Source organism: Panthera onca, chromosome D1, assembly GCF_046562875.1.
Source record: "Panthera onca isolate mPanOnc1 chromosome D1, mPanOnc1 haplotype 2, whole genome shotgun sequence".
Lineage (NCBI taxonomy): Eukaryota > Metazoa > Chordata > Mammalia > Carnivora > Felidae > Panthera > Panthera onca.
This window is the reverse complement of record NC_138348.1, coordinates 25,918,602-25,941,617: the sequence shown is the minus strand read 5'-3', so window position 1 is coordinate 25,941,617 and position 23,016 is coordinate 25,918,602. Positions and strand designations below refer to the sequence as shown.

The following is a 23,016-nucleotide window of genomic DNA, read 5'->3' as shown; positions in this document are numbered from 1 at the left end:
ACCAACCTCTCATCCCTTCAGCCCGGTCCTACTGGCCGGTGGCTTTTCAGACCAGACCCATGGGTTCCTGGAGAGTTCTCTGAAAGTGGTATGTTAGTTCCTACAGTCTCTGGCTACATAGTTGCTAAAAAGGCAATCGTTAAAACCCAACTGCCTTTTTCAACCACATCTCTACCACCCTAGCTGTTTCCATCTTCACTCGCTGCTGCACAGATCCATGGCATGGCTTGAATCATGGCTCCTGCCATCAGGTCCGCAAATCTGGCTTTCATGTGTCTGTCACCATTGTGCACCTGCAGTGTGCTGGGCACAGGAGCAGACATTGTAGATGCATTTCATTTAACTCTTACAATAGGTACGTGCATTGCGTATGATGAGCCCCATCTGATAGGAGAAATACAGGTGGAGAAGGGAAAAATTACCTCCCCAAGGTTTCAAAGTGAGTAATTTGCAAATCCATGAGTGAAAAACCCAGGTCTATCTTTAAGCAGAGCACGGGCACCACTATGGTGCACCGCTTCCTTGTGTCTGCTGTAACCACAAAGCCGAAGCCGCCTGTGGCCACACACCAATGCCTCTCCACCCTGCTGCTGCTGCTGCTGTTGCTACGGAACGAGAGCCTCCGTACGGCTCTGATTTATCACTGTCGTTGTTGTGGGAAGAAAATGATTTCTGGATTAAGTGCTAACTGGAAAAACGTCACCCACCCCTGGAGACCCTTCATTTCCTGTGTCCCGTTATCAGTTGCATCAACAATAGTGAAAATGTGTCCGTGTCTGTGTCTGTGTATGTTCAACATACCCGCCTTCGGGTCGTCCAAGAAAAAGATGAACTAGATGTCTGAATGTTTATATGCGGGTGCATATTACACTCCCCTGCTGTCTCCGGAGACTTGTCCAAATATCAGCTATCACGCAAAAAATGACTTAACCAGACTCTAAGTGCAAAACCAGCAAATGCTTTCCAGGATTCTATCAGTATTTCTTAAACATCCAAATTGTTGGACACTTTATAGCTGCTCCATAAGGATGGTGAAAGCCTTTTGTCTTGTGCGTCCTACTCCCTCATGTATATTGGTAGTTTGAATCTTTTCTTTCAGAACAGTGCCCTGGTTTTGTCCCTACTCAGCATTCCCCTGCTTGTCACTGGTTCTTTCTCGATTTCCTTCAGGTAGTTACTGCTAAAGTCCTGAGGCGTTAATTGATCATGGCTTTCTCCCCCCCAAGTTCTGAAGAAATTGAGAAAAGTACAAAGGAGTCAGAAGGAGATCCTAACAATAGGTGTATGGCTGGCTACCCAGACTGGTGCATGGGGATTGACCTCGAGGCCTGAATGAGTTTTCTACTCCTTCCTCTCTGAATTACACTTAACCATCTCTTCACAGTCACAGAAGCTGGACAACAGTAGGCCTCTCCCCTAAAGGGCAGAGCTGGCCCCAGTGGGCTCACCACATGAAAAGGCAGGAACAGAAGAATGTATGCCAGCTCCAGGCCATCGAGCCTGAGAAAGGCAGCCATAGAGAGTGTGGAAGGTTGAAAAATATGGCTACAAATTCCTCCCACCCCTGAATGCATGTGCCCTTGCAATATGGGGTCACTCCGGCTCCCATCAAGAAACAGACTTTATTTCTCGACTCTTCTTTTGAATCTAGGCTGCCCTTATGACTTGTTTTGGCCAATGGAAAGTAGTGCAATGCCATTATGCAATTTCTGAGCCAGGACCAAAAAAGACCTCTGCATTCTCCCTCCTGGAACCCAGCTGCCAAGTGGGGAAGCCTAAGCTAGCTTTCGCCCAGGATGAAAACCAGCGTACCCCAGCTGGAAGCTTGAGTAACTGGTGAACCTGTGAATGACATCCGTCAGGAGCAGCCAACACCCAATCAACGTGCCGACTGACCATAGCACATGAGTGAACCCAATGACACCACAGAGAACAGAGAATAACAATTTTAATTCAGTCCAGCAAATAAACTTATGGTGAAAAAAGAGCAAGCTCATTAATTCCTAATTCAGCCTCACCAATCAGATAAGTCTCTCTGGTAGAAGAGTAGTGTGGCTCTAATATGGATTTGTCTGGAAACATGATGGGTGGCGTGATATTCCCACCACAAGTGACGAATCCTGCTCTTATGGTGTGCGCTGTAGCCCTCCACAAACACAGTGCGGGTACCCTTTATTTGTTTATTTTTTAAATGTTTATTTATATTGAAGAGGGCACCTGTTGGGATGAGCACTGGGTGTTGTATGGAAACCAATCTGACAATAAATTTCATATTTTAAAAAATGTTTGTTTATTTTTGAGAGAGAGAGAGAGAGAGAGAGAGAGAGCACGAGCAGGGCAGGGGCAGAGAGAGGGAGACACAGAATCTGAGCAGCCTCCAGGCTCTGAGCTATCAGCACAGAGCCTGACGCGGGGCTCGAACTTGTGAACCTCAAGATCATGACCTGAGCCAAAATGGGAAGCTTAACCGACTGAGCCACGCAGGTGCCCCATGAGGGTACTCTTTTTTTTTTTTTTTTTTTTTTTTTAATTTTTTTTTAACGTTTTTATTTATTTTTGAGACAGAGAGAGACAGAGCATGAATGGGGGAGGGGCAGAGAGAGAGACACACACAGAATCGGAAGCAGGCTCCAGGCTCTGAGCCATCAGCCCAGAGCCCGACGCGGGGCTCGAACTCACAGACTGTGAGATCGTGACCTGAGCCGAAGTCGGACGCTTAACCGACTGAGCCACCCAGGCGCCCCCCCATGAGGGTACTCTTTAAACACTGACCTTTACTCAAGGAGCTAACGAACAGTAGTGTATTTGTTTCCTATTGATGCTGTAACAAATTAGCACAAACTTGGCGGCTTAAAATGGAACAGATTTATGAGCCTACAGTTCTACAGGTCAGCAGTCTGAAGTGGGTCTCACTTGGCTAAAATCAAGGTACCAACAGCACTGCATTCCTTCCAGATACTCAAGGGGGGAAGGTTCCTTGTGTTTTCCAGCTGCTAGAGGCTGCCCTCTTCTCTTGGCTTATGACCCCCTTGCACCTTTAAAGCCAACAGTGGCTTGTTGAGTGTTTCTCACTGACTGACCCTTCAACCTCCCTATACCACACTTCAGGACACTTCTGATACATGGAGCCCACCAGGATAACCCAGGATGTTCTCCCTGCTTTACAATCGTGTGAGCAGCAACCTTAATTCCATCCACAGCCTTGATTTCCCTTTGCTGTGTAACAAGCATATTCACCTGGGACACCCCTATGGAGCAGGGCAGGGGGATGGCATTATTCCATCACGCAAATAACAAGCACGGAAGAGCATTGTGCTTATCAGTAAGGATTAACACTCAGTTCTCTGCTTACACCTCTCCTAACAGTTTCAAAATACTCTAAAAGTAGAGTAATAAGAAGTCATATTTTTATGACATCTTTGGGGTTGATCATGTTGGACAGAAATGGAACCTTGTTGAAAACAAAATACATTTTATCTCTTGCTGCACTCTAATAGTCCTGTGAAGGCCAAGTTGACAAATGGCCCAGCTTCCCTCTCAATCACGTTGCCAATAACAACATTGGAATGTTGCTTGGGGACTTCAGGCTGGACCCTGTCAACAAGACAGGCCTCACTGAGTAAGAGGCAATCTGTCTCGGTCTGTCAGATGCTACAAGGTTTCTGATGGCAATGACTGGGAGAGCGCTCCACTCCCCCTGTCTCTGATGGTCTAGGAATGGTGGGAGAGAAGGAACACAGCAGGCTTCCCTGCCAGAAGCCAAAGAAGAAAATGGATACATTAAAGAGCACAGAACTTTTCTGCCTTCTTGGCCACTTCCATCTTGTCACTGAATGCCACAGGGATGATTACAAATGGGACATTTGTACCAGGGAGGTGTGCAGACTCCTCTCATCCACAGAATGGTACAAGATACTAAAGGTTATCTCTACGAATGTGACAAGCATTCATTCACCCAGACCCCATAAATAAAGCAAATCAGAGTGGGAAGTACCATGTAAAACCTTTACAGGAATACATGCAAAGAGAGAATATGGTTCAGTCATGCTCCTTTGAGTGTTGAGTGTGTGTGTGTGTGTGTGTGTGTGTGTGTGTGTGTGTGTAGGACAGTTGAGGGCAGACTCACAAGAGACCGGCAGCAGACCTGAGAAAAGGAGTCTCAACATGTCAGTCAGGATAATCTGACAATGGACTATGCAAAAGAAGTCGATGCCAAGGCAGGACGCCAGAAACCCTGCCCTGTTTAGGGTTTGGGGTTTGGAGTCAGACAGAGCAGAGAGTGTGAGACCCAGCTCCACTCCACCCTTGCCAGACATGAGTGAAGACCTTGGGCAAGCTATTTAACTTGGTTTTCTCTTCTATAAAGTGAGGATAACAATCAATACTCACTTCATAGCATCCTGTGGCAGACTGTTACATTTGCATGCTCCCGATGAATCCCCTCACCCTTGTGCCCTTGTGTGTCCCCCTCCCCCACTGATGCTAGACTTTGCTATGGGATTTGCTTTGACTGATGGGACATTGTCAAAGGGACACCTACAGAAGCTGATAAGAGTTTGCACACTGGGTTTGCCCTCTTGGAACACTGCCACCACCATCTAAGAAATCTAGGGTATCTTGCTGGGAAGGCCACAGGAGAAGAACCAAGCTACCCCCACTGGCAGCCCCAGCTAATCACCAGACACATTGTGACCACCAGAGAGTCACCTTCCAGGACCCTTTTACCCCAGTTGAGCCACATGGGCAGATGACTGTAGTGCCACAAGTGACCCCAGACAAAACCAAAGAGTAACTCCCCAGCCCAAATTGCAGAACACCCATCCCATGTGTAGAGATGATTCTTTGTACCTTGCACTATTCCGTGGATGACATGAGTCCACATGCGTACCCGGTACACATGCCCTCTTTTAAAAATTGTTTAACGTTTATTTATTTGAGAGAGAGAGAGAGAGAGAGAGGCAGAGAGAGAGGGAGACACAGAATTTGAAGCAGTCTCCAGACTCTGAGCCATCAGCACAGAGCCCAACGCAGGCTCGAACTCACCGACCTCAAGACCATGACCTGAGCTGAAGTTGGATGTTTAACTGAGTTACGCAGGTGCCCCCACATGCCCTCTTTTTAATCACTCCTTCAGCATTCAGTTATAAGAAGCAGATGAATAAACTGGCAGAAGAGTTCTGTGGACGGATCTTTCATCCATCCATCTCTTTCTCTGGCTTCTGGCAAGAAAGCCTGCTGCATTACTGTGTTCACTGCAGAATAAACAGTTGTTTTAAGCCACTAAGTCTGGGGATGGCTTACTCTAGAGCAATAGTTAACTGATACAGGCTCCTCCTGGGATTAAATCAGATGACACAAAGCGCCCGGCACAGCTCCTGGCACAGAAGGTGCTCTGGGTCTGGCAATGGTCACCTTGGGTCAAGTTCAGGTCTACTCAATCCTACCTTTTATCTGTTACCCAGCCCCCCTGCAACCACCTTACTCCTTTCTCTATATCCCCTCGGAAAAAGTAAAATAAAATCAACTCATGAAAAATCACGTTTGAATTTTGTTTTCCTTTTTTTTGTTTTTTTGTATTTTATAAAATTATTTTCCTGTACTAAGGCAGAACAACGAAAAACCAGATGTTGCTAAGAATCTTAAAATAAAATCAGGAGTCCCTTGTCCTAGACTCCTGTGCCCAGCACAACCTGTCTTCATTTCAGGAGGCCCGTATTCCATGCATACCAAAATCAGTCAAATACTGTACATAGCATAAGTGAATACCATGACACGATGAACATAGATGCAAAAATCTTTAGCAAAATATTAGCAGATTGAATCCAGCATTATACAAATATACATATATATACATATATATACATATATATACATATATATATATACGTACGTGTATATATATATATATATATATATATATATATATATATATATAAAACACATCATAAGCAAGTGGGTTTCATCCCAGGAAGGAAAGCTTAGTTCAATACTCAACATTCAGTTCACGTAGTTCACCATGTCAGAACCAAGAGCACGCCCCCCCCCCAAAATGCCTGTACACAATTCTCCATCTCTGAATCTGCTTCTGAGAATTCAACTTGAGAAATACATGCTGAGTACCGCTGGCTTAAGCAAGGACGTGGTGGGATGTGACCTATGTTTAGAAGGAGTTCTGGCAACGTGTATCAATATGGGGAAGACATTAAGGGCAAGACCAGTCAGGAGGCCAGTGCAGCACAGGGACGGCGAGAGACCTGCCGAAGAGCAGGGGCGGGGAGGATGCGGAGGGGGAGGTAGACATGAGGCTGAGTGGGAGGTGGAGCTGACGAGATTCGGAGACTAACCGAATGGGGACAGAGGTGGGAGGGGAAGGAGGAACCCAGGCGATTTTTGAGCCTGGACAACTCTGAATAGTGATGTTCACCCCAAGATAGAAAATCTAACAGAGAAAGCACGTTTGTGGGGGGAGATCGCCCTGTGAAGTATGTTTGCCAGCTCTGCCTGACCTCTCTGAACCTCTGACTCTTCTTCTGACGGTGATTTATCCCCAGGGCACACACCTGGTGTGGAGCCTAAGGTCCTCCATCATCTGGCCCCTGCTCCTCCCTCCCTCCTCCTCCCTTCTCTCTCCTCCCCTGTACCCAACCACACTAAGCCTCTTTCTGATCCCAAACCTGGCTGATGTGTGTCCGTCTCAGGGCCTCTGCCCTCAGAAAGCTGCCCTCCCCGGTCTTCACCTGACCACCTCTTTCTCTTCACTGAGGCTTCTCTCCCTTGTCACTGGCCATTGAGGCCTTCTCTGACCTTCCTAGCTCAGACAGCCCCTCCCACCAGGCAGTCAACCCACTTTACGGTACCTGATTCACCTTCTGGATGGCACGGAGACACGCCTTAAATTATCTTATTTGTTCTTCCTGGTATTGTCTGCTGCTCCTGGAAGGGGCCCCTCAAACACAGGAAACCAGCTTTGTTCACCACTGTTCTCACAGCAGCGCAACACTGTCTGGCATATAACTGGCCCTCAAGAAACACAAACTGACTGACGGACCAGCAGATGGCAGAACAGGCGCTCAAACCAACTGCCACGCGGATGCTGGACCTTCAGGGCCAAACCAGGAAGTCCCAGGCAAAGCGGGGGAGCCGGTCATCTGAACTCAAACCCAGACCTGCTAACTCTCTGTCCTGTCAGTGCTTCTTCCTCTGACGTGCCCATGTGATTCCAAAACACGGCATGAGACCTCATGCTTCACATCAGTGCCTGACACAAAGGAAGCCGACAACAAATAATGTGTTGAGTGAGTAAGTGAATGAATGAATGAATGAATGAATGAAAAAAAGAGAAGGGGAGAGGAGAGGAGGGGAGGGGAGGGGAGGGGAGGGGAGGGGAGGGAAGGGAAGGGAAGGGAAGGAAGAAGGGAAGGAGGAAGGGAAGGAGGAAGGGAAGGAGGAAGGGATGCAGGGAGGGAGGAAGAGAGAAAGAAAGAAAGAGGAAAAGAGAAAGAGAAAGAAAGAAAAAAGAGAGAGGGGGGAGGGAGGAAGAAAGGAAGGAAGGAAGGAAGGAAGGAAGGAAGGAAGGAAGGAATGGCTTGGCTCCTTTAAGCAGAAGACAAACAGAATCACAGAATCACCCCGTATTAGCTCCTTGGTTCGAACCACACACCCTGACCGCTCAGGACATCCCATGCAGGGTCAACCCATGCATCTCAGCATCCTACACTGTGAGCTAGAATAAGGTCCCCAGGCAGTCAGCTGCTCATGTCTTATGCTCTCTCCACTGGCGGGCTGCTGGGTCTCAGTGGTAAACCAAAGGCCCGCATTGATGGAGCTCAGACGGGCTCACAAAGCAGGGCAGGGGAAAACCCAAACAGAGAATCTAGATGAGTGGCTCAGATACATGGGATATTTTTTTCTCTTTGGGGATTTCTTTTCCATCTCATTCGCATCTGAGGACAAAGCCTGCGGTCCTGCACGCAGGGATGGGAAAGGGAGAGAGGCACAAAGGTAGGTCGGGATGGCCTCCTCTTGCCTTGGCCCCAGTGAGGCACTGCAAGAATGGGGAAAGGCCGGGGTGCATCCAAAGCCGGGACAATCTGGAACCTGACTGGGGAGCCATCAGGGGTGGCAGTAAAACAGACAGCTCCAGTGATCAGGTTCTGAGCCAAGAGGCAAGGGACAGCATCTTCCTGTGTGAGACACAGGACACACATTCAAGGCCTCGGAGTCTTTACGAGAGACAATGAGCGTTAGAGCCCAAATCACCCGAGTCTGAATCCCAGGTCTGCCAGTTAACACACGTGTGACCTTAGGCAAACTCTTTAACCCCTCTAGGCCTCAGTTTCCTCATCTGTAAGCTGGGATTTCTGTGACGACTGCAGATTCTGGGTCTAAAGCACTTGGCATGTAACGGGCATTTGTAAAGGGTGGCTGTCGTTATGGTCATTACGGTGCAGGTTTGCATCCAAAGAAAGCTTCTCGGGCTAAGGATGATGGGTGATTCTGTCCCTGAAGAACAAACGATTATTAACCCGGCCATGCTTTACAAGCAGGCGTTGGCATCCTCACGGCAAGGTGGGAGTAATGAAGCCGGTGGCTTGGGATGCTCTCAACACACACGGACGGAGCCCTCCCCCGCCCTCCCCTACGAATTCCTGACTTCCACTTCGGTTTAATAGACTTGGATTTAACAAGATAGCTATTATACTTTAAATACACACCGACTGGCCAGAAACGCAGTGTTTACTGCGAATGAGGAACGAGAGGCCACCCCTGCTACATCTCTGGTGTATCTCAAGCACAGCTTTGAATAATTAATTTGCCATTTTGATAATACACAATGACCGGCCTATTAAGCCAAGAATCCTGCATTTATTAAATGCTAACTTAGTGGCAAGCAAACAAAACCTGAGTCAATAGTTGCCTTGCGAGTTATTAAAAGCTCCTCTCCCGGAGGATTTGTGTGGGAGGCACCCCACGTGGTCGGGCTGAGGGAGCGAGGAGGACAGCCAGTGGGGAAGCGGGAGCACACAGGAGGCTATTCAGAGCCTCACCCTCCCTGCTCAGGTGGGAGGGCACTACCATGGCAGGCTGAGGTCAATGCCAAAGAAACCGCCTGAATTTCCCACCAACGGTGAACCACCCCTGGAGCCGCCAGCAGGAACATCTGCTTTTTGTTTGGGCTTTCTGGAAGCTATTTATCGCCCAAAGATGGGGCTTAGAGGCGGGAAAGGTATGTAGAACGTGGTGGGGATCCCAATATTAGGACCTCTCTCACCACAAGCCACGGAGAATTGAAGAATACAGTCCTGTGTTGTAGCTGACTCGCCAACACAGATGTTAACAGTATGGGTTTGGAAGAGGAAACCATGAGGACGCCATTGATTGCACGTAAAAGCAACACCAACTCCAAACAGTTTAGACAGTGAGGAATTTAATTTCCACCCAATAGGAAGTTCAGAAAGGCACAAGTTTCTCAGTTGGGATCAGACTCGGCTGCATATAAAACACAAATAGCAATAGCTTATACCAGACAGAGGTTTAGATTTCTCTCAAATAAAAGAAGCCCGGAGATAAACAGTCAAAAGCTGGTCTGGGTTATTGTGTGACTCATCCCACCATCAAGCACCCAGATCTCATCGTGGCTCTGCCATCTTGGCCTTGTCCTCAGACCTCTTCTGGGGTGCCTGGGTGGCTCAGTCAGTTAAGCACCTGAGTCGTGGTTTCGGCTCAAGTCACGATCTCACGGTTTGTGAGTTCCAGCCCCGCACTGGGCTCCGCGCTGATGGTGTAGGGCCCGCTTGGGATTCTCTCTCTCTCCGTTTCTCTCAGCCCCTCCACTGCTCATTCTCTCTCTCTCTCAAAATAAATAAATAAGCTTAAAATAAAAAATTAAAAATAAGACCACTGCTACCAGTGATTGGGCATGCCCTTCGCACCTAGCATTCCAAGTGTTCTACGTAAATGAACTCATTCAGTGCCACAGATCTGCTCTGGGTCAGTGGCCCTCCACCTGCTGTGTGGTGACACTGTTCCATGCTGCCACGGGGTCCACTCACCAGTTGCCCGCTCAGGCCATCAGACCCTTTGAAAGAGGCATCTCCCTGGCTGGCTCACTCCCTCGGAGCTAGGCAAATCCCTGGAGGCCCCTTGTCTAGCACCCATGACCTTGGTTCTCTGTGCCCAGTTCTCCCAGCACCTCGTAATCATTCTCCTCCACGGCCCCCCACCATAGCCTCAGGGGTGCTGCTCTAGAGAGGACTCTGAGCTCCTGAGCAGAGCTCACACTCACTGTCCTGCTTCTCAATTTGGAAAATCCACCACCTACCTTGGCCATTTTCCTCTTTCACCACCATCCACCCCAAATACGGACCATTCCTGCTCCATCATCCCAAACTAGAACTTGACAGCTCCCTCATAGCCCTTCTAACCCTCCCCCATGGTGTAATGGGCCCTATGGGTGGGAGAAAAGTGGGCTGACAGTTTATATAAGGGTGGGTTGACACCCATATAACTGTGATTGACTCCAGAAACCTAAGCCAGTCAGCATTCTCTAGCCAAAGAGACTCAGTCCAGAATGGACACATGACCCACTTGGAGCCAATGAGAATTGAAGGGAGATTTTTCAAGGAACTTCTAGGGGAAAAACATTATCTTCTTTAGATACTGTGGAGGTAAGGGCTGGAACTGCCACATCCATTTTGCCACCATGAGGAAGCCAGGCTGCTGTTGTATAAAGAGCAGAATACCAAACTTGAAAGACTGGACCAGGAGTTTGAGGACATTGGTGAGGCCTCAAATCAAACCAACTCAGAAGATCTTCTAGTTACTCGTGCCTTAAATCAAACTTCTTTATTGCCTAAGCCATTCAGAGGAGGGTTTCTCATAGTTAGAACATAAAAAGACCTAAGGGACCCAGTGAGTCATCTGGAAATGGTCCAGCTCTTAGAAAGGCCTTAACCCTCCCTGGATGGGGGAAGAATAGCTGAAGTCAGGAGAAAAGTATGAGAAACACCCCCATTACTTAGGACCTAATTAGGCTTTTAAAGGAGTTCAGCCTAAATCTGAAAGCAAAGGGTGTTCTAGGAAGGAATTCATTTTTCCATCCACTCACTCATCACCAATGTCTAGGTTCCATCCTCGTGCAAATAGTACCACCTTGCAAGCTTTAAGCCCATTTGTGTGATACCCCCGTGTATTAGTCAGTGTTCTCCAACAAAAGTAGGATCTATACAGACACACAGAGAGGAGACTTCTAGGAAGTGGCTCACACAGTTATGGAGGCCAAGAAGTCCCGTGATCTGCCATCTGCAAGCTAGGGAACCAGGAAAGCCAGTGGTGTAATTCAGCCCAAGTCCAAAGGCCTGAGAATCAGGAGGGCCAATCGTTTAAGTCCTAGTTCAAGTCCAAAGGCCCAAGACCCAGAGACACCAATGCCCGAGAGCAGGAGACAATGGATGTCCCAGTTCAAGCAAAAGGAAGTTCACCCACCCACGCTGGTGAGGGGGATCTACTTTACTCAGTCCATAGATTCAAATGCTCATCTTTTCTAGAAACACCCTCACAGACACACCCAAAACTAAGGCTTCACCAGCTATCTGGGCACCCCTTAGCCCATTCAAACTGCCATCTAAAATGAATTATCACACCCCAGCTCCTGGCTCTTAATGACACACAAGCCCCTCCCCACCTCCTTTCCATCCTCGCTGGCTACCAGCCAAGCTCAGACCCTTCCTGTCTTCATTCCAGGCCCATCATTCCAGGCAGCTTCTTAATGGTCACCCATCTAATCTGCCTTTTGACAACCTAGTGCCGTGAAGTATGAATCATTCGCTCTAAGGCATCCCCTTCCTTGGTCATTCCAGTCTGTTCAAAAATGCATGCCGAGTGTAATGAATAGAAGCACGCCAGGAATACATAAAAACATTTTTAAAAGAAAAAGAAGAAAGTTCTTTCTCTTCCAATTTCCTTTCCCCAGGGTTCCCACTGGTAACAGGTCTATGTCGTCCTGGACTCTTTCCTAGGTATACATATATTTCATACTTTTTTTTTCCCAACCAAGCACAGTATAGCATTACTAACATGCCTATGCTGCAAGACGGACTGCCCCGAAATCACATAAAAAAAACCATCCCTACATGATTCCTTGGGGCCATATTCACTCAAAATAATAGAAATTTCAGCTCGACGGCCCTGCTGGGGGAGTATCCTGAAGCCCACAGCTCCCATTTTTGTCGTTGTTGTATTTCTGTTGCTTCATTCTCTGCTGGTTTAATTAGTGCATGGTAGCGTCTGAAGCCACGTCGTTTCTATTCCAGTTCTGGCCAGAGGCAGTTAGCACAAAATACACAATATTTTTAATTCCAATAAAACTATTCAGCCTAATGGCCCTGTTCCAGCAACTTTAGAGGTTAGAACACTCAGCATCTGAAGCTGCAGATGAGGAACAAAGTTTTCCAACAGGGGCCGTAGAAAGAGGGCTCTTCAGGGGCGCCTGGGTGGCTCAGTCGGTTAAGCGTCCGACTTCAGCTCAGGTCATAATCTCACGGTTTGTGAGTTCGAGCCCCGCATTGGGCTCTCTCCTGTCAACACAGAGCCCACTTCAGATCCAATGTCCTCCTCTCTCTCTGCCCCTTCCCCGCTCAAAAATAAACAAACACTAGGGAAAGAAAGAAAGAAAGAAAGAAAGAAAGAAAGAAAGAAAGAGAGGGAGAGGGAGAGGGAGGGAGGGAGGGAGGAAGGAAGGAAGGAAGGAAGGAAGGAAGGAAGGAAGGAAGAAAGAAAGGCTCTTCAGAGGGCTCTCACAGTTGGATAGCATTTCCTGGAAGTTCATGGAGCCTTGGTCTCCCAAACATCCCCCAAAAGAATAGCCTCGAAGGCTTGGCTTAAAATCACATTATTACAGGGGCTCCTGGGTGGCTCAGTCAGTTGAGCGTCTGACTTTGGCTCAGGTCACAATCTCACTGTTCACAAGTTCAAGCCCTACGTTGGGCTCTGTGCTGACACCTCAGAGCCTGGAGCCTGCTTCACATTCTGTGTCCCCTTCTCTCTCTGCCCCTCCTCTGCTTATGCTCTATCTCTCTCTCTCTCTCAAAAATAAACATTAAAAAAAATTTTTTAATTATATTATTATAGGGCTGGCTGGCTTGGGGAGAAGATATTGCATAAGAAATCCCTGTTTGTTATAGTTAAGGCTGAGACTGCTCCCTGTTCTGTGGCTCGTCCCAGAGCAGCCAGTGACGGGTGGCAGAGCTGCTGGGCCCTGGGTCCTTCTGAGCTGGCTTTCCTACATGGGGAAGGCATTAGGTCTCAGTGGTCTGGAGACACAGTGGCCCAGGTTCCACTCTGGCTTTTCCGTTTAAGAGCTGTGCCAACTTGAGGGATCTACTGAAGCTCTCAGGCCCCTGGTTTCCTTGTTTATAAACAGGGGTTATAAAACCCACCGGCAAGGGCTTGTGAGGGTATGGGGGTTGCCTGGCACACAGCCAGATGCAGTGAATGCTACCTGTTATCAGTCTATCCATCCTTTGTAGAGATGAGGCTTCTGCCTTCAAATAAGTAGTTTCTGATGATCTCCCCCAACAACACCCATCCCTAGGAAAAAAAAAAAAAGTCACAAGGAACTGGTGGGTGGCCAGCGAGAGGATTTACTGACACTGGGAAGGACGCTTCTGGGGCTAACGGGAGAGGAGGCAGCCAAGCCAGGCCTCTGTGGTGCTGGCGTTGCCAGGAAGCATTGCAAGGACACAAAGCATTCCTCCAGCCCCTCCTGGACTGGCCGTGCTTCCTGCTTCTCACTTTTTCCTAAACCTCTCAGGCCCTGGCTGGCCTCCTCTTTCCTGGGAAACACAGATGGTCAGCACAGAAAATGCGGGCCGGATCTGAGCTTGCCTTATGCAAGACTGGCTACATCATCCTGCCCTAGGGCAATGAAATATTCTCTCTCTCTCTCTCTCTCTCTCTCTCTCTCTCTCTCATACACACCCACCCACCGAATATATCCTGCATACATTCAAGTTCTTCATGTTCCCTGCCTCCCCATCACCATAGAGTAACAGCTAGTGACAGAACAATCACAGATGTCAGATGTCCTATTACTTCCGTTTACCTTAATAAGGAAGGTCTCAAACTCCTTTCCTAATCCGAGAGGCATCACTAAACAAATTTATGGAAATTCTGGATCTGCTAACTGGGGGAGTCAAAGCAGACACGCACGGTTATTGTTGTGTGGGTGTGTCTGCCATCGCAATGAACATTTACCCAGACCCAAGGCAGGCGTGTCACCTGTGACGTGTCGCTAGGCACGTGAATGACGAGTCACGGCAGACTGCTGCTTGGTTCTGATTTTCACTGGCTCCTTATCAAAGATGCGTACAATACACCGTCGAGACTGCCGAACTCTACTTATTTTATTGTTAGAGTCTTCCCATTCCTATCTAAAAAGTACCACAAGGTGATAACGTGCCCCAAATCAAGCAACACAGAAGTGTCACGTGCATGATGGTCCAGCTAGGAAGCGCTCGCCTATATACCACCTGCCCTGTCACGTGGTGGTAAAAGCTGGCTAAGCAGATGATGCAGAAACTTTTGTCCTAAACCGGACCAATCGGATTCCCTGTCCCCGGAATGTAAAAGCTTGAGTGGAAGGTGATGGGGGGTGGGGCGAAGCTGTCTTACACCTGTTCCCCTGACAGGAGGCCCTCCTGCTTACCTAGCTAGGGCTCCTGAGTTCTGGTGTTTTCCAACACCCAATTTCCAGTTCTTCCATGGGTGAACTCTTCCAATGTCCTTCCACCAAATCCCATTTTCGCTCCTTGACTTAGTCAGCTTCTTTCGCTTGCCACCCAAGCCAATTCAAATGTAGCAGGTACAAATTTTACAATCACCCAAAGACAGAAGTACCAAAATGTCCCATTCTTTATTATTTTCTGTGTGATCCTAACTTTTTACTCGACCCTCCACACACACCCATTAATATTTACACAGCATGCTTCCCCAACCACTCTAGGACATTGAAAGTAAAAATGTATACAACAAAAAGTCGAAGCGCCTCCCCCCACCCCCCCCCCAACACACACACATACACATACCCCTTCTCCAGGAGTAATATTACTGACAGCTTATAAGTATCCTCTCAGACACAACTCTATGCAGCTGGGCATGTGCTTTGTGATACTGACTGACTGCCTATGATGTGCAACGTGCCAGAAACTCCATCGGGACCTTTCACGTACTCCATTTTACCTACTCCCATAATCTCATGTAATTCTCCCAGACCTCCCAAAAAGCAAGCAAGCACTCATGTCCCATCTTACACATGAGAAAACCAAGGCAGGAGGACTTCTTTGTGGTCCAGCTCCCTTGCTGATCTTAAGGGGCACTCAGAGCTGCCAGACTAATGATCCCCTCCGTGGGAAAAGACCTGCTTTAGTCTCTTGGCTTGGTTTTGCCCTGTGTGAGCAAGGGTATCCTACACAGGAGCAGAGAACAAAGAGAAAGATTTTTGTTTCTTACTATTTCTTCCTTGCCAACTTTGGGTTGTTTTATGATCCCCCCCATCCCCAACCCCCAAAAAGTCACTTAGAAAATAATCCAATGATTGGTGATTTCTCCCACTTCCTCCCTCTGACTCCCTCGGGTTAAAGCTCCTGTTTATGCTCTGGTTATTTAACCAACAGAAAGAGCCAAGCCAAGAAAAAGATTTTACAATAATCCCTCTCTTTTCCCCTAACTCTCTTGATTGTTCTTTCCCTCCTCCTCTCTGTCATAGATGCCAGCAGGAGAAATAGACATCACCACTGATTGGGAGAGGAGTTTTTAAATATTTTAGCTCTTTAGGAATTGTCCCTGGGCTCTTTTTTCCTCCCTCCTTACCGGAGCGAGGAGCTTTAGTGGACATTGTAATATACATGTAACATAAACCTGTAACCATGTGGAAAACCAGAATAGTGACAGAGGCTGCAGGTGTGAACACAACTGAGCAAAGAGGGAATGCTATGGGAAAGCTCTGAGGCGGAAGTCAGGTGAAGTGTGTTCAAGTTCCAGGTCACCAGGAACTAGCTGTTCACCTTGTGCTCATCACACAACGCAATGAAGCTCAGCTTCCTCCTTCAGCACATCGAACAGTCACTCACGCCTGCCCCCTCCTGCTCCCTAGCAGGATGGTATAAAAATCCAACAGACTGGCACGGGAGAGTACTCAGCAAGACTGCAAAGGGTTATATAAATATATCACTGTCATTAACCCTCAGCCCTCTCCCGCTATTCCTTAGGCCCATATTGTCCCTAAAATGCAGCCATTCTTTAAACTCAGGCAGGCAAGAAACGGCCTCTGAGGTTTCTTGCTTCCTTTTTTCCTCAGTTGAAAGGAAAAGGAACCAGAGATGTTCAAAAGCACGTTGCGGTGTATGGTGTGTAACAAACATGACCGGCCCCACAGAGGCCTGCTCATCTCAGAGCTGGCTCTCGGGGAGGGGAGAAATCAGAGGAGAGATTACAGTGGGCATTCTTGTGTGCGATACTCAGGCGATTCTGGCCCTGAGACCAGAATCAGAGCAGTGGCGCCCTCCCCGAGACAGTTAGGTCAGCCCACTTTTTTTCCAGCCATTCTTATCCCACCTGATACAACATTAATCACACGGAACTTTCCAGTCCACACTATATCTCCCAGTAGTAGATGGGCTCAATCATGCAACACAGGAGAGATCTAAGTAAGCACCTGTTTCCGATGCTTGGGGGAAGACAATGTGCCAGTACCGAGGAAGAGACGAGTCCCTAGCAAGAGGTCCCTCTGCTAACTCACCAGGGTGTTTCTCAGCCCCAGGAGGCCACGTGCTATTGCGGTTAACGTATCTTTGCTCTTTCGGCAGACCACAGTTGGAATTCCTCTTGTGTCACTTAGCGGAAGCCTCCTGGGCCAAGTGTTACTTGTCACAACGCTGAATAACAACTCCGGGGCAGGATGGGGTGGGTTTTAAAGATTAAGTGCATGCAAAGCTCTCAGCACACCGCCTTGCGTGTAGGAAGCCCCCTGTTGGTATCTGTGTCCACGGGTATCCTCTTCCCAGTTTGATCACAAGAAAAACTTTGACAGTTTGTTGGCCTGAGATAGAACCTGAGGTCCTGAGGAGGCCTGAGTGGGAGTAGCCCCGTGTTACGCGGAGTAAGGGGGAAGTCTGCCTGTTTCTCCACCAAGGGCAGAGGAGGAGACAGAGGACGGGAAAGGGAGGCTAGATGGACGCAGGCCTTGCACAGTGAGGAGACACCCTCCCCGCTCAAGTCTGGGAAGCCCCGAAGATCTTCGGTAAAGTCCCTAAACTCATACCTTCGGTCCAAGTGGATTTGGTGGAGGAGGAGTCATGAAGACACCGAACTTGACAGCCACGTTAACTTATGCTGGGGCCACGGCAACAAATAGGAACGCAGGAAGCAGGTGCAGAGGGACAAGCTTGAGGAACAAAGCCCCAGGGACCCTCAGAAATAGAGGGAAAGTCTCTGTACCCTCCCAAACCGTGGAATAGGAATCTGGATAAAGATTAACTGAATTTCAAAAGAGCGGACGCGGTTCAACCAACAACAAGGCACCACACGACGGCTGCTATCTTCACCGTCGCCATCATCATCATCCCCAGATGTTATCGACCGTCTGCCTATGGGATGCGGAAGACTGGTTTTAAGCGATGCAACCTGGGGCCCAGGAAGCTGGCACACTCATAACCAGGGCTGTGCTACTGAAGACCTTCTAGCCAGCTTCCCCCCATCTCATTGTTGAGACTTGAAGCTATCTCTCCATTCACTCCTCCCCACTAGCGAGTGCCTGTTAGCTACCCCTTCCAGCCCCTATTCAGTCCCACTGGCCATGACCTTCCCGGGTCTGCAGGTCTCTTGCTTTCCCACTTAGGCTGCTCACCAGTTCTGATGACACTCGTCCGCACTGCAGGGAGCCCCCGGTTATGAATTACTTACCTGCTGGCCATCATTTTAATGTAAATGGATTTTAAAAAGCAGCAAAGGAATATATTTTCATTTGGAGTTAAAGCATCCATTTTTTATTTGAGTTTGAGTCTGGTCTAAAAGAGACGGCAGAGGAATGGCTCCAAGGCTAATATAGCTAATGATTATGATGGAGATCCCATGAGCAGCCGATATTTCACTGGCAGCCACCTCTATCCCGGGTGTGCTGCCTGCACCACGTTTTTTTCTTTTTTTTTCCACAGCCCCTTCCATTAACACCCACTGCATATGATGGAACCATTATGATAATATCTCCACTCGCAGAAGCCTCGATTGGTCTTGACACATTATCAACCTAAGAGCTCAGCCAGTGCACACGAAGCCCTATTTATAATAACCCTTGGCAGGAGCCACCAAAATAAAACCTGGTACTTATGGGCCACCTTTCATCTGAGAAAATCAGAAAGCTTTACAAGCTTAATTAAGCTTCAGCATCTATCTGACTGATGAGATGTGCAGGGCTCCCAAGGAAGCTGAGCAGGGACAGCATTGCTAATTGCACACCGGATAAAGCTCTGGGTGGCAATGAACAAAGAAATCAACAAAGCTGGGGAGCGCCACCCCCTTTAGTGGGAAATGTTTGTTGAGTGAATGTCTTCAGGGTGCAGGGAAACAGTCCTAGATGGGTGACGAAGGGGCTGTAGAAGATCTCTGACCCGGGGCTTCCCAAACTAGGGAGGGGGCCTGAGAATTGTTTCTTTTATCAAAAGCGGATTAAGCTAATCCCACATACTCAAGTGCTTTTAAGGATGAGGAAATTGAGCTCCTGAAGGATGTGGTAATCTGCCCGTGGGCACATGGCTGCTGAGCTCCCATGTTGTTCCCTCTGCTCGCCTGAATGCCCTTCTCCCCGAAGCCTGACCTGCAAACCCCCACTTACCCTTCCAGACTCAGCTTAACATCTGCCTCCTTGGTGGAGCCTTCCTGGCCTTTCCCGGTAGACAGAATCTGTTGCTCCCTCCTCCGTGTTCCCATATAGCTTATATTTCCATAATTGCTAGAGCAATCAATAATATTTACTGAGCAACTTACTAAGTGCTTAATGTGCATTTCATCCACACAATAATGTTACGAGGCAGGCACAGTTATCATCTCCACTTTTCAGATAAGTTAATGGGCTCAGAGAGGTTAAGTGACCTTCCCAAGATGGCACAACTAGCAAATGCAAGACTGGACCCGGCTGCAGGGCACATGTGCCTAAAGACTTCACTTCGCTGCCTGCCCAGGAGCACAGTTGTGATGGGAGAGACCTATTTACGTGTTGGCTCCTCTCTGGTTTGTAAGCTCCTCTGTGAGAGATGGTATCATCTAGGAATCACTGGTCTGCAAACAGCAAAAAGCCCCAATTTGGAGAGCGTTCAACCACGCAAGAAGTCCAGAGGAAAGGTGGCTTCAGGGCGGATTAATTTGAGGGCTTGATGACATTACCAAGGACCCAGGCTCCTTCCTTCTGCTCTGCCCGCCTCACTGTGTCCTCTTAGCTCCCTTTGCAGTTATACAGTGACTGTCCTATTCCAGCCCTCACAGCTGGACCTGAACCACGGAGAAAAGGGGCCACACCTTTTCCGTGTCTTTTTGCCATAATATGGATACCTTTTCCGGAAACATCTCTGGGGTCTTCCAGGTCTCACTGGCCAGAATGGTGTCACAAGCCTATGCCTACACCTAACGCGGGCAAGGGGATTGAAAACACCATGACTGGCTTAGCCCAACCAGGGCTCAGCTTCTCTTCCAGCCCCAGGCGCAGGGAGGAGAATGGGGAGCTGCCCGGGAAGAAGGACAAAAGAGAAAGCTGAAGAGAACCAACCAAAGCTCCCAACACAGGCGTTAATGAGGAGAGAAAAACAGATGGCCCATCACTTACTGCCCAGTTCTTGGCCTTCGCCACTTGAAGACAAAATTGCAGTTGAACTAAATTATAGCAGAGAAAAAAAAAACTCCTGTCCCCAAATGCCCAGCCTGGTATTTTTATCACCACACCCTGTAACTAGAGTATGACGCTATCTGACAGGTTCGTCTCGGCAACGGCTTTAAAACTTGCTAAATTAATTCGCCAGAGCACTAACCTTTAGATGCTAGTTTCTAACACCAGTGGCTACAGGAATCTTTTTCAAAAGCAGGTCAAAAAGGGAATAAAGAGGTTCATAAAAATGCTATTCTCACCATAAATTACGGGTTTATGTCAATTTTGACTTTCTTTCCAGAAACACGGTATATTCTTAAAAGCAGGACTCATTCAGGCAGACAGATTAGTTGCAAAGTCTACTACATTTCCTGACCTCCTTGTAGCTATCCAGCAGGATTTACCTGGAACAAGGTGTGTAAATACCTGCCCCTGGCAGCCAGGTATGTGAGGACGGGATCAGTTAAGCAATTCTTGAGCTCAAGACCCAATAGACACATGCCAAGGAAGGGAAAGTGATCCTCAAGCAGAAAAATACGGTACCCTACGGGACAGAGAATGGGGGAAAGGCAGACCCAAATAAAACCATGGCCCAGAGAGGTTAGAAAGCTGCCCAGGGTCACAGAGCTAATAAACTCACACATAGTCACACAAATACTAGAAGAATGAACTCAGATAGTCTTTTAAGCATTTTAAATACAGGAGCTAATTTAATCCTCACAATGACCTACAAGGTTTGTTACCGATAAGTAGTGTTAATCATCAGATGTTACATAATTGTTACCATTAGGTATTAGTAACACCAACAATACTCGTACAACCACACTTTACAAATGAGTACACTGAGGCACAGCGAGGTCAAGTAACTTAAGGTTACATGCCCGGGAAGTTTTAAACCCAATTTGGCTTGAGGATTTGGTCTCTTAACCGTTTCACTTAGTAGCAACCCCAGAGAACATTTCAAAGCAAAATGTAATCTGAGTTGAGTCTACTTGGATTTAATGCAATAATTTTTTTTTTTTTTTTTTTTTTTTTTTGCAAAGGGTTTGTCCTCCATCATTCTAGAATCTCAGCCCTGCCCTTTACTTACTATATGGCTTCAGGCTAGTCATTGGCTAGGCTTCAGCATTCCAATCTGTAAAACGGGGACAATCATATTTGCTGGAAAGGTTAAAGCAGATAACACGTGTGCGGGGCTTAGCCCCGTGCCAAGCCCATAATAAGCCCACTCGGTGTTTGCCGCCAGCTTTGTGGTGATTATTAATATCTTGCTCACACGTCCTAACAACTGCGTGAGGTAGGTAGGATTTATTACCCTCATTTCTCAGATGTGGAAATCTAAACTCATAGAAGGGAAATAACTGGCCAGAAAGGAAACAGCCAGAATGTGGAAATGCCAGACTTGGGAAGCGTTCCAACTCCAAGCCTCCAGCCCTGCTCCCAACCCTCCACTCCACCCCCACCCTCTTCCCCAGGAGGCACTGTTAAATGAGCCACATCATTCTTCAAACAGAACTATGGAAAAATTTGAAGCAACTGGAAGTCAAGGCTCAGGGAGAAGCTCCGAGGAATATTAAGAAAGTTTTCAAGGTGAAAATAGGTTCATAGGGACAGATGAGCAGCACCTTCCTTTATCCGCAAGCAAGTGTCAGACTGTGCTATCCCACAGTCTGAGCCACAGTGACTTGGCCAGGAGCGGGGGAGAGGAGTGTCCTTGGACTGGGAAGTAAAGGCAGGAGGGAGTGTGGTCATCTCACAGGTAAAAACACAGGGGTGTGTTTAAATACTCTCTAAAATCATCAAAGACCATTTTAAAACTGCATTCCATTGGGGGCTTGCGTTTTCGTTTTGGCTTATTCCTTTGGTTTTACGGAACTCTGCATTTCATTGCACTTGTTCGTTTCTGTTAGCGCATCCCATTGTGGTATGAGGTGCGTTCAGTCCTGTAGCTACGGGCAAAGGGCTAGGATAAGGTCAGCCCATCCTCCTAGGGGTAAGAGCTTAGCCAACCTCTTTAAGGCCCAGTTTTCTTCGTCAGTACCAGGAACATGACTGAAAGATTCCGGGATGTGGAGTTGCTGGGTTGGAGGCCAGCTCTCCCTGAAGGAAAGCCACGTGCTTCCTCTTCCTACATTATGTGGAGCCTTCACCAATATTTTTTCCCTTTTAAACTGAATGAAAGTTCTTATTTTGTACCTTTTAGTAGTACACAGATTTTATTAAAAAAATAAAAAAAACTGGGGCGCCTGGGTGGCTCAGTCAGTTAAGCGGCCGACTTCGGCTCAGGTCGTGATCTCGCGGTCCGTGAGTTCGAGCCCCGCGTCGGGCTCTGGGCTGACAGCTCAGAGCCTGGAGCCTGTTTCGGATTCTGTGTCTCCCTCTCTCTGACCCTCCCCCGTTCACACTCTGTGTCTCTCTGTCTCAAAAATAAATAAACGTTAAAAAAAATAATAAAGTAAAAAAAAAATAAAAATAAAAAAACCAACGTGCCACTTGCCGAAACTTAATCTCATTAACATTCCAATGACTTATTCACCAAATCGTATTGAACACCCACTAAGTGCCAGGCACGGTGCCAGGCAGCCCTGAAACAAACAAGAGGGACTCCTTGCCTCATAGTTTACAGTGAACTATCCCTGGCAGTTCTCTATAGTTTTTGTTAACAGCTAAAAGGACAAAGACGCCGACTACTTTTCACTTCCTCATAGCACCTAGGACATGTCACGGACTGTGGTAGCCGCCTAATATTCTCAGAATTTAACTGAAATAATGAATTATCCTGTGAAACATGCATACACAGATGATATTCCACTTGTGCCCACAAGGTGGAGATCTTGCTTACAGTTTACCCAAGCTGAAAGCATCGCGTTTAAAAAAAAAAAAAAAATTCTCAGAAGTTAAACCAAAAGACAAAAAATCAAATTCAATTTACTGAGCATCTATTTGGTGTAATATATTATATTAGGTGGTAAGAAAAATAAAAGGTTGTCAAGAAACATTAGTCCCTGCCCTTTAGGGAAACAGAAGGTACAGAGCACACACAGAGCAGAAAGTATCTTTTACTGAATTAGTATGTTTTGATGCATACATATGGGAGCCACAGTCAG

The 23,016-nt window shown here is 47.6% G+C and overlaps 1 protein-coding gene across 1 annotated transcript in view; it reads right to left on the bottom strand.

The window, feature by feature from the left end:
- The window catches only part of PAMR1 (peptidase domain containing associated with muscle regeneration 1), a 158,764-nt gene that overhangs the window by 133,452 nt on the left and 2,296 nt on the right, over window positions 1-23,016 (bottom strand). The gene's annotated exons all lie outside the window — the stretch shown is intronic.